Source organism: Galeopterus variegatus, unplaced genomic scaffold (assembly GCF_000696425.1).
Source record: "Galeopterus variegatus unplaced genomic scaffold, G_variegatus-3.0.2 Scaffold7781, whole genome shotgun sequence".
In the NCBI taxonomy this organism is placed as follows: domain Eukaryota; kingdom Metazoa; phylum Chordata; class Mammalia; order Dermoptera; family Cynocephalidae; genus Galeopterus; species Galeopterus variegatus.
The window spans coordinates 2,724-15,457 of record NW_007733892.1 but is presented as its reverse complement, the minus strand read 5'-3'; the positions used below and the strand labels follow the sequence as shown (position 1 = coordinate 15,457).

General features: G+C 35.4%; 1 non-coding gene across 1 annotated transcript; it reads right to left on the bottom strand.

Annotated features, from left to right (window-relative positions):
* Positions 1 to 1,959: 1,959 nt before the first annotated feature.
* TRNAI-GAU lies at positions 1,960 to 2,032 on the bottom strand. The gene has a single exon. It is a non-coding gene; the product is annotated as a tRNA-Ile (tRNA).
* Positions 2,033 to 12,734: the final 10,702 nt, after the last annotated feature.

Here is a 12,734-nt window from a genome sequence, read left to right as displayed (position 1 = left end):
AGCTAGAAAAACTTAATGCAGGTATTTTGACAATCTTGTACCTTTAGTCAACATTTTTGTAATTTTATAGTGCAAGCCAGCCTTTCTCAAACTTTATCAGTCTTTTAAGAATTGTTTTTGTCTCTATAAACATTCCTGGAGTTTATGAGATGTGGTTTGGATGAAACTAGATGGCAAAATGTGATTTTATTTTTGTTATGAAATTACCAAAATTGAAGGTACTAAATTTTGATTTATATGCTTTTTTTTTTTTTTAAGACCAGTCAAATGCAGTAGTGAAAAGGGGGAAAGAGTAGACTAAGGAGTTCAATCTGTAACTAACTGTGAACATTGATTCTACTTTTTTCTAACTTCATCATTAAGAATTTGGAGAAATTAACTTATAGTGAAAATAAAAGATATAAAACATTTCAAAGGAAGATACATCACATTCATCAGCACCAACCAGTAGCTAACAATATTTGTTGAATTAACAATAACATATAGCATGGCCACTATCAGTATTTAAGCTGATTATGCACTAATTCTCATATCAAAGGTCCCTCATTCATATATCAAGGCATCTCTGACATACTTAGATTGGCACACCATTTCTTAAAAATAATAGCATGCTCATCAATAACTCCAGGCCTTATTCTAAGCATCTTCCTTATATATATCTCATTTAGCCCTAGCAGCATCCCTGTGAGGACACTAGTAGTATTGTTCTCATTTTACAGGTGAGAAAACTGGTGCACAAAGTTAAGTAGCTGTGTGCCACTAATATACAGCCAAGCAGTGATTTGAACCCATCAATCTGGCCCCAGAATCTGTCCTGTTCACTACATTCCCACAAAGTCAATAATTGCAGAACAATCACAGAAACAATTATACCAGTATATATCGTAATTTCTCATATATAGATTTTTTTTAAAGGATGCATTTTAAAAGAAAAATATCACCCCCAAAATGTTTTTTTTCCCACAGAACAATTATCAACCAACATCTTTTGGCACCCTTGTTTCTCAGAGAACATATTTTCTGAAGTGATAGCTTAAGTAATAATTTGAAATTTCCATTTCTGTCCTTCCTCTTTGGCTATGGTTCTGTCCAGTCCCTTCTGAATTTTCTTGCCTCTCCTGAGCTGTTTCTCTTCCAAGAGTTAGTAAGGAGACACCTTCATGCAACTCTCTGGCTGTTCAAAGTGCTTTTACAAACGTGCACTTCCCTTTCCTCATGCCCCCAATTAAATGCTTATTCTTTGAGCTACATTTCTTAATTATTTTCTAATCAAGATGTAGATGTGATCTGTCCCTAATGTACATTTCATTTTAAAAAAAATTATTAAACCATGTTACATCACTGTAAAAAAAATGTAGTGAAATCTAAATATCGCAAGAATTTAACAGCCAGAGATTTCTTTAACAGCCAGAGATTTTCTGTCATTCTTTGATATCCTTGAATTCCTATTTCTACTCCACTTCTCCCTCATGATTTTTATCTTATTGTAAAACATTTTTTTACTCTTCAAAGTATCTGATTTGATTATGCTCTAATAAAATATATATATAAATTTAATTTATTTCCTGGGTTAATAAAGGCCCTATTCAAATATTTTATCATTTTAATTTTTAGTATTAAAAATTGATCAATATAATTTGTAATTCTTAAACATAAAAAATAAAATTGCATTGTAAATGCATTTCTCAATAACAGAGCTAGATTCAATTTATTTTATGAAGATTACTCATTACAGGAATGAGACAAGCTCAACATTAATTTACATTTTATTTGTTTTATAGTTGTAAATGCTAAGAAATCTTATTTACATAAATAAGTAGATGAGAATGGAAGGAGTTTTGTAACAACGTTATAATTTTTTTTATTCCAAAATATATTTTTAAAATCACCATCTTCTGTCATCAAAAGTTAGACTGATGTCTAGCATGTGAAAAACTCTTTTTCTTTTTTTTTGGCAGCTGGCTGGTAAGGGATTTGAATCCTTGACCTTGGTGTTATCAGCACCACACTCTACCAAATGAGCTAATCAGCCAACCCAAATTTTTATTTTTAATTTACAATAACTGTATTTATGGGGTACAATATAATGTTTTGAGATATGTATACATCGTAGAATGTTTATATCAATTTATCCATTGCCTCACATTCCTATTTTTTTTTTGTAGTTAGAACATTTAAAATCTATTCTTTTTGCGATTTTGACCCATACATGTATTACTACTAACTATGGTCTCTCTGCTGTGCCATACAGCTTGAAAACTTATTCCTCCTGTCTAAGTGAAACTTTGTACCCTTTGGTGTACAAATCTTCCCATTCCCCACCCCACCCCAGCTCCTTAACGAGTAACCACATTCTATTCTCTGCTTCTGTGAGTTTGACTTTTTTAGATTCCATATACTCCTATAAGTGAGTGTGTGCAGTATTTGTCTTTCTGCGCCTGGTTTATTTCACTTAGTGTAATGTCTTCCAGGCTCATCCATGTTGTCATAAATGACATAAACTTGTCAAGTTTAAAAAATTTGAGGGCTGGTCCATTAGCTTAGTTGGTTACAGTGTGGTGTTAATAACACCAAGATCCAGGGTTCCATCCCTGTACCAGCTAGCCAGCTGCAAATAAAAAATACATATATAAAAAAATTGAGTTGATTATATGCATATGCAATAAGCACTTTTTTTTTCCCTGCTAGCATTGTAAAACAGCTCTAAATCTTCAAATTCTATTAACTTCTTTTCTGTACATATTGAGCTTATGAGTCAGTTTAAACACTTGGGAAAATTGCATTTGGACAACAGTATTGAAATGGAATTACAAGATATTCATTGAATAATGAATGTGTATGAATTGTTCATTGTAACTTTGGAGAGCCAGAGAATGAAATTAGACACGTAATAGTTTATTGCATTGTATTTTTTTTTGTTTAATATTTCTTGGAATCTAATTAGTCAAACACAAATGTTTAGGTTTTTTTGTTTGTTTTTTAATAAAGAAAATTAAATTTATTGCTTACAGTTTCTGAGGCTGGAAAGTCCAAAGTCCAAGGAACACACCTGGTAAATGTGGCTTCAGTGATGGCAGAGTATCACATTGCAAAAATGGTGGAGCAGAAGGAGCAGAGAGAAAGACAGACTCTCCTCTTCTTTTAAAGCCCTCAGAACCTTGCTCCTGAGCACCATTTTTTTATTATTTTATTTTCTTATTAGCACATTCATTATTACAGATCATACTTATTCTTTAAGCCCCTTATCGAATGTCTCCCTCCCTCCCCCTTCCCCCTGTAATAACCATAGATTTGTTCTTTCCATCTGATAGATTAACCCTATCCTCTGACAAAAGCTTACATTTTGAACATGAATCTAGATTTTTTAAAATGATTGCTGTGATGAAATAGCTGGTTTATTAGGGAAGTTACTAAAAACATGTTTGGTAAAATTTTCTTCTGGAACAGATTTTAGAAAGGAATTCTTCAGTTATCTTTGAAAGGTATACATAATTCTGTATTCATTTTTTAAGTACTGAAGGGTAATAGGAAAAATAGGAAAAATGGGAAATGTTTTATATGCTAATCAGAAAAAAGACACTCCCAAGGGCCGCCGGTGGCTCGCTTGGAAGAGTGTGGTGCTGATAACACCAAGGCCAAGGGTTCGGATCCCTACATAGGGACAGCCGGGGAGCTCACTTGGGAGAGTGTGGTGCTGATTAACACCAAGTCAAGGGTTAAGATCCCCTTACCGGTCATCTTTAAAAAAAAAAGAAAAAGAAAAAAAGACTCTCTTTTAGGTGCATTTGAGAATGCAGTGTATGAAGTGTCCAAATATAATTGCTTTTTGTGACATTTTCTTGATGTATAGGCATCACTAACAATGAATTTGCTAAAATATGTAGAAATATTTTAATACATGATTACAGAAATAGTATTTTTAGAATCTCCTTGAATGATGTACATTAAAAATCCGTTTGTTGGGAAAATTTTTTGAGTTGGGAAATTTATTAAAGTACATTGAGTTTTAGATTAACTTTGGCATATTTGTTATTGTTCCAATACCAAACCTTCTGATCCAGGAACCCGTAAGTCTCCACTTTTGCAAGCCTTGTTTCGTGTCCCACAATATAGTTATCTCTTCGTGGGTTTCACATATTTCTTTTTGAATTCAAGACAACTTAACATCTTGGCTACTTTAAATGCGTTCTTTTTTTATTTCTCCTCCCTCTATCCTTTGTTTCCTTCCTTCTTTTTATTTTCTTTTTCTCTTGTCATTCCAAATAGATTGTAAACTCTTGCAGGATTGGGCATGGATTGCCCTTATAACGTCCTAAGTGCCTAGGATAAAGCTATGCTAAACTGGTTGCTAAGGAAAGAAATACTTGAATAAATAAATGAGTGAAAGGCTTGATTCATAAACTAGAAATGCTACAGAAAGAATCTGGAGGATATGCTGGGAAAAGCCTCAAAAGAATTGTAATCCCTCAAAAATGGATGATAAATTGTGGTTTGGTTATGCCACATGGCAGATCTAAAGAGATCAAATGACCTGGATATTAGATAAATTTTCCCAGTGAGGATTCACTCAGAGAAGATCCAAAGGAGATAAATGTAATAAATGTATGTTTCTGGTTTCCTCAGACTTTGAGAAAAATGTCAAAGTTTTTCTACCTGTGAATGGTTGTTTTAAAATACAGGTATCATCAGGTCACTCCTCTGTTCACAATACACCAGTGCTCTTCCCATTTCCTTAGAGTAAAAGCCAAAGTCCTAAAAGTGACTTAAAAGACCCTACATGTGCTGTTCCACCAGTTCCCTGACATATCTCACAGTGTTCTCCCCCCTCACTTATTCCACTCCACCCATGCCGGCCTTCCTATTTCTAGCCCATACCTTGCATTCCTCTCAGCTGAGGCCTTAGTATTTGGTATTCTGCTTGGGCTGTTCTTCCCTGGACATCAGCACAGCTCACGTCCTCACCTCCTTCCGGTTATGCCTTTTCAGTGAGTCCTTTTTTGACCACCCTCGTTAAAACTACATTTCCCTAGAAGTAGAATTGATGGGTTAAAGGGCATAGCATTTGTGTTTTGATAAGTATAAGCACACGTGTTTCCCCATAGCCTAGCTATTAACTTTTGTTCTGTTTTTTGTTTTTTGCAGGCTGGCTGGTATGGGGATCTGACCCCTTGGGCTTGGTGTTTTCAGCACCAGCTCCAGCCAAGTGAACTAAGTGGCCAACCCGATGCTATTAACTTTTGAATTTTTGACAATCACAGTGTAGTTTTAATTTGCAATTCTTATGAGGGAGTTCGAATACTAGTATAATAATCATTCGTATTTCCATTTCTGAAAACTGTAAGCTTATATCTCTCACTCACTTTTCTAAGGATGTTAGTGTTTCTTTTATTTAGTTACAGAAGCTCTTTTGTACATTAGAGAAATGAGCACATGGTCTGTGATATGAGCTTGAATATAATTTTCCCAGTTTGTCATTTGTCTTTGACTTTATTTATGGTGAGTTTTTCTATGCAGAATTTTTAAAAATTGGAAACAATATTTTCTTTTATCAGTTCTGAATATTGTGTCATACTTTTTTTTTTTTTTTTGGTAGCTGTCTGGTGAAGGGATCCAAACCCTGGACCTTGGTGTTATCAGCACCACACTCTAACCAACTGAGCTAACCAGCCAGCCAGTATCATGTCATACTTTAAAAGGCCTCTTCTACCTGAGAAATACACTTTCTTTAAATCAAACTTTTTTTTTTTTACATTTATATCTTTTGTCTATCTGGAATTCATTTTGATACATGGTGTGAGATATACTTCCATCTTTTCCCAAATGGCTATTCATTTGTCCCAACGCTGTCGATTGGATGCTCCATATTTTCTCCATTGACATGAAATGTCATCTGGGAGATTCTTAAGCAGAATATAATGGTCTTGGGCTGAAGTTGAGGTAACAATGTTTTCTCTTTGTGAAACCTCTCCTGGCAGAGACCTCAAGCATGCCACTGAGAGCTGCAAACAAGTTAAACCTGTAATATGTTGAAAGCTCACACCCAGTACATGCACCTATAATGTCTCCAAATTGTAGCTTGAGATGTCGAGAGCACGTGATTCTCCTGTAGTTAGTTCCTCCACCCCACACACATTCTCTCTAATACTGTCAAAGGGCGGCAGGAAATAGTTGCATGTTTTTGGTTATTTTTTTTAACAGACTGACTCCATCTACATTCAAGGAAGACCAGACCTTATTATTTGTAAATCACTTTGGTGGATAGGAAAAGTGCTATTGCAATCACATTATCTTTTAGATTTTAAGCATGTTTCTGTCACTTCAGCATTCTAGGCTGAATACAGTTTTATTTCAATTAGTATAAATATATCCTTCTGAGCTGAACTAGCTATGAAACCAAGCCACTGGGTGTGGACTATGAGGAGGAAGTTTTGGGGGATGGGATGAAATTTTCAGAATTGGCAATATCATATGAGACCATTAAAGGTGGTTCACTGGCCATCTATCTACATGTACTGGGATTTTTTTTTTTTTTTTTTGGGCAGCTGGCCAGTACAGGAATTGAACCCTGGACCTGGACCTTGGTGTTATCAATGCCATGCTCTAACCAAGCTAACCGGCTAGCCTAGGATGCTTTTAAAACTAGGACACACATCTATTGTTCAATGGTTAAGTATATTGATAATGATGACACTAAGGTACTGTGAAATCCTGCTGAAGTCTTTGAAATAAATTCCCACTCATCAAAAGTGATAATGAGAAATACAATTTAAGTTTTAAGGTTATTTGGCTGTACTCTTTAGTGGAAATGCTTAGTGGTTAGGGGTTTTGTTCAAGATACAGACAGGATGAGTTTAATCTCTATTCTACTTTTTATCTGAATGACTTTGAGCAAGTTACTTAACCTCCGTGAGCCTTAATTTTGTCTTAATGTAAGACGATAATAATTGCAGTATCAACTGTTATAGGGATTAGTGAGAAAATCCATATGAAGCATAAATCCTGTATTAGTCTGTTTCTGTTGCTTATAACAAAATACTTGGAAGTGGGTAATCTAGAAAAACAAAATTTTTTGCTTACAGTTTCTGAGGCTGGGAAGTCCAAAGTCCAGGGAACACAGCTGGTAAAAGTCTTGGTGGTGGTGACAGTGAAAGCAGGGTATCACATTGTGAAAATGGCGGAACAGAGAAAGCGGAGAGATAGCACTCATGCACTCCTCTTTTAAAGCCCTCAGAATCATACCCATGACCACCATTATTAATCCAATCACCTCTTCAAGACCCACCTTTCAATTATCCTAATAGGATTTCCCACCCTTTTAACAGTTACAGTGAGGGCTAAATTTCTAATACACAAAACTTGGTGGACACAATTCAAGCTTCAGTGAGTTTTGGGGAGACAGAAGTCAATCCACCATAAAGCCTAAGGCATTTTCTCCCTATCTGATTGACAACGTTCAAAAAATTTAAAAATACATTTGTTGGTAAGAGTACGGTGGAGACAGGTGCTCTCGTACGTTGCTAGGGGGGTGTAAATTAGTACAACCACCACATAAAACAGTTTGGCAATATTAAAAATGCTTTTTGACCAGCTATTCCTCTTGCTGGAATTTATGAAACACATGCACTTGTAAATAAGTGAATTGATATCTATATGTGGATATTTACTGCAGTACTATTAGGACAGGAAGAGTGGAAAAACCCCAAATCTCCATCTTATCGGGGCTGTTTTTATGTACTCAGACAATCAAATACCATGCCGAAAAAAGAATGAGGAAACATTTATGTTATGGTATGGGATATTGCCAAGATATATTGTTGATCAGAAGAAGCAAAGTGTAGAACAGTGTAAAACAGGATGGGGAGCAGATAATACATATACGTATTTTCCTGTATGATCGCAGAAATGCTCAAGAAAAACACCCCCCCAAAAAGGTAGCATTGATTTCCTTCACAGCTGGAATTTGGATGACTGGGTGGCTAGGATACTTTTTTTTTTTTTTTTTGACTGGTAAGGGGATCGCAACCCTTGGCATGGTGTGTTCTGCAACACGCTCAGCCAGTGAATGCACCGGCCAGCCCTATGTAAGATCCAAACCTGCGGCCTCAGTGCTCCCAGCGCCGCACTCTCCCAAGTGAGCCACGGGCCGGCCTGGAAATTTTTCACTAATATATATTCTTTTTGTCTTTCAATTTTGCTTTGTGAAAGTGTAACCTTTTTTTTTTTTTTAAATAAAATGAATATAAAGTATATAGAACACTCATGACACAAAATAAGTAATGAATGATGCAATGAATGTTCACACTTATTTAAAATTTTAACCTAATAATAATGATCATCTTCCATTAAAAAAAGATATCCAGAGATTTTTAAAAATTAGCTGTTTATACATTTAAATACTAAAAATTTTATAATATATAAGTAATTCTAAACAATAAAATTGGTCTTAATATGAATTATAAATGCATTTCTTTTGGTCCATGAAGTTCTACAATCTGGTCCTTTATCATTTACACTTCTCATAAAGGTAAATATCTAGTAATTTTTAAAAATCGACTTATGCAAAGAACGTGACTCAGCAAATATTATCACCATATTGTAATATTTGGATATTTTATTAAATAAAAGTAAATCAGGGCTGGATGGTTAGCTCAGTTGGTTAGAGCACACTGTTGTAACACCAAGGTCAAGGGCTGTGATTCACATACTGGCCAGCAGCAAAAAAAAAAAAAAAAAAGAAAGAAAGAAAAAGAATCAAATGAATAGTGTAGAGTCCTTATCCAGCATATCCCAGGACTCAAAGTACAGAAGAATTCTGTTTTCCTAGATCAAATTCCAATTTAATTGTATAATAAATAATTGTGATCTAAACTGTCCATCTTAAGCTTAAATGATTTATTTTATATATATATATATATATATTTTTTTTTTTTTTAATGAGCTGAACATATAGACGCCTTTCAACATGATCACTTTTATCATGTTGATCCCACAATCACTTTTAAGGGATGTTCAAGAAGCAATTTGCCCTGTTGGCTAATTTTTCTCAGGAGCAACTGTTCATATCACTAATAATAAAAACAAAATTGTTATTTTTGACAGATATCTCCAAACATCCAGATAGACTATGAGATTAATGCTTTTAGTGACCTGAGGAGGCATGTTGTCCAGTCTGCTATAGAAGTAAGAGATGCTTTAACAAGCTGGCTGTGGGGTAACTTTAAGCTCACTAGATCAGTTTCCTCCTTTGTGAAATGGGATCATAACACGTGCTTCACAGTTTTGTTTTTTTGTTTTTTCTGTATACAAAAGACTGTATTAGTCCATTTTGTGCTGCTATAGCAATACCTGAGACTGGGTAATTTATAAAGAACAGAAGTTTATTTGGCTTGCTGCTTCTACTCACAGAAGAAAGCTGCAGGCAGCCGTTGGGTACAAGCAGATCACATGGCAAGAGGAAGCAAGAGAAAGAGAGAGGGGAGATGCCAGGGTCTTATAAACAACCAGCTCTCTTGGGAACTAATAAATCCAGAACTCACTCACTACCCCTACCCCCCAGGGAGATCGTTAATCTGTTCATGAAGGACCTGCACCCATGATTCAAACAACTCCCAACACTGCCACATTGGGGATCAGATTTCCACATGAGTTTTGGGAGGACAACACATCCAAACTCTAACAGCTTTATTTGTATTGCACTGTCAAACCAAACTGAGAGTCCGCCTGGAAAGGCATAGTTGAATAAAATATGGTATATTCCTGCTATAAAACTAAGCAACTATTAAAAACAATTAACTATATCTGTATCCGTTGATGTGGATGGATTTCCATCATACTATAAGTGAGAAAATCCTATCATAGAATAAATGATTGCACTCTTGTAAAAACAAGCTGTAATTACTCATTTCTGTTTACATAATATTTTGTATGTACTAGAAAGGAATGGAAGAATAATTTTTTCTTTGCACATCTTTGATAGTGTCACTTGAGAATGTATATTCTCTTTTTCAGCTTCACATTTTCTATAGCCAAGGTCAACCTTTTTTTATATTGACAAATAAAAATTGTATGTATTTATGGTGTACAATGTGAAGTTTTGATATATATATATACATTGTAGAATAGTGGTCAACTTTTTTTGGACAATTCTTTGGAGTACATATTTCTGGGGCTCCAACAGAGTTTTATAACTTAAATAGATCCATTGCTGCAATTTGAGAAAAGTCATAACCCTCAGTGAAACCTTCCTTCTTAGTGAAGTGAGATATTCCTTTCTGTAGGCAAAAATACAAACAATTATTTTTGCTGCCCACTGGTATCTGGGGCACGTAAATTACTCTCCAGTCAACAACATAGAAGTCCTGCCTTTCACACTGTCACTTGTGATCTTAGGTATGATATAAGCTCCAATACAGAGACCATTAAAAGCTCAGTTGATACAAGTAAAAGCAGGAATTGCACAAGGAACATGATAACCATTAAGCCCTGAGGTGTCACTAAACATATCCATCCTTCAAATTTGAACCTAGAAATCTGTACCCCTAGACAGTACTATTCTGGCCACCTGTAAAAATGACTTAACAATAAGTTTGTTTGTTTGTTTTTGAGGGTCAATATAAGAAAAGATGTTGGGGAGTAGTAAATTCTGTGTTTTTGGTGAGTACTATCAAAAATGCCATCTGTTGTGTTATTTAATGCTTCTCCTATAAAGTAGGGTAAAACCTAGAGATGGAAAATCCATTAATAGACTCTTTTGTTTAAGTACGAAAGTCCCTGAACAGGAGAGAGGTGGATTTGAGAGACATTTTAGAGGGAGAATTGACAGAATGTGACAGCAAACATTACTGAAATCTACTGTGTGCAGAAATAGAGTGAGATTTTAAAGGTTTCCAGCCTATGATATCTTTAAAGAAATAGAGAAGGTAAGAGGAGGAGGTACTTTGAGTGTGAGGAGTTGTAGAAGAGAGTTCAATTTTGGATATATCAACTTTGGTGGGATGTGACAGACGAAAGAGCACTCAAAAATTTCTATGTGCCAACCTGTCTTCTTTGAATTTCAGACTGTCACCACTAGTAACCAATATCTAGGATGGCTGATAGATGCAGAAGATACTTACATGTGAAAGCATCTGGCATGCAGGAGGCATCCAGTAGTGGTAGTTTTTGTACCTTTTATGCCCATAAATCATTCTGCCAAAGAAACTGAATCTCACCTTGGAATAAAAACTCTCCTTTTCGAAAGAGATTTTATATGTTTATAAAATTCTTTATTGTAGGGGCCAGTCCGTGGCTCACTCGGGAGAGTGCGGTGCTGATAACACCAAGGCCACGGGTTCGGATCCTATATAGGGATGGCCGGTTCGCTCACTGGCTGAGTGTGGTGCTGACAACACCAAGCCAAGGGTTGAGATCCCCTTACTGGTCATCTTTTAAGAAAAAAACAAAAAATTCTTTATTGTACATATCATTTTCAATACATTTGAAGTACATTACAGTAGTAAGATAATTGTGAATAAATATTAATACTATGAATTTAAAACATTAATAATCACAAATTTTCTCATAAGAGATGTAATACCATTGATTGTTAACATCTCAGCAAGGTTGCTAATGACCTATATGTCACTAAATTCAGTGGATGTCTATCAGTCCTCTTTTTACTTAACTTCTCAGGTTGACTGGTAAACAGTCAACCTGTTTATCACTCTCTCCTTGATGCTTCTTTTTTCCTCTGGATTCCATAATACCACATTCCCCCCTGGTTTGTGTTCCTACTTCTCTTCTCTTCCTCCATTGAAGACTCATCCTTCTCTGATCTTGGTCTTTAAATATTGCAGCTCCTTGAGGCTCTGTTCTAGGATCTCTTCTCTACTCATCCTCTACTCTCTTTCCCCAACAATCACATTTTTCCCCATGAAACGTTCATTTGTATACCAGTGATACCTAAATTTACATCTCAATCTTAGACCTCTCTCATTTTATATCCAATAAACTATGCAATATCTCTATTTGGATATCTCAGATATACCTCAAACTCAACACGTCTAAGACCAAACTGATGATATGTTCCACTCAAATGCTATCTTCTTCCAATGTCCCTCATCTCAGTAAATAGCCTCACCATCCATCCAATTGTGTACCAGAAAGGCAGATGTCATCCTTTATCCATTCTTCTCTGTCACAACTCATATTCAAGTTATCACTTGGTACTGTTGATTTTACCCCCATGTGCCTTTCCTATCCATTCATTTTTATCCATCTTTTCTATCAACACTTTAGTACAAGTTGGGGTTATCTCTCACCACTAGGAACCTGCTCACTGACTTCCTTATATCCATTGCAGCTCCCTTCAATTTTGTTTTCCATGCTAGAACCAGAACAGTCTTTTAAAAGCACAAAACTTTTAATGTCAACCTTGACAAAAATCCTACATTGATTTACTGTCGTTCTTAGGAGAAAATCCTAAATCTTCAACATGTCACAAAAGTCTTGTCAATCACTAAGACCTAAAGGGCTCCCTCTGTGTAAACTCTTCTATTTGGTATAACCCTTCTGCAAGAGACACCAGGGTCTGTTACTTGTATATCTATTCATTTCTTTTGGCTTCAGTCTCTGTCCAGAATTAGGGAAATGCATGGAGATGCCAAAGATTGGCACCAACTCTCTAACTGTGATTAGGAAGAAATTTTATTATTTTCATTTTCTATGGAAAAAATATCTTATTTACCTCTATTCAC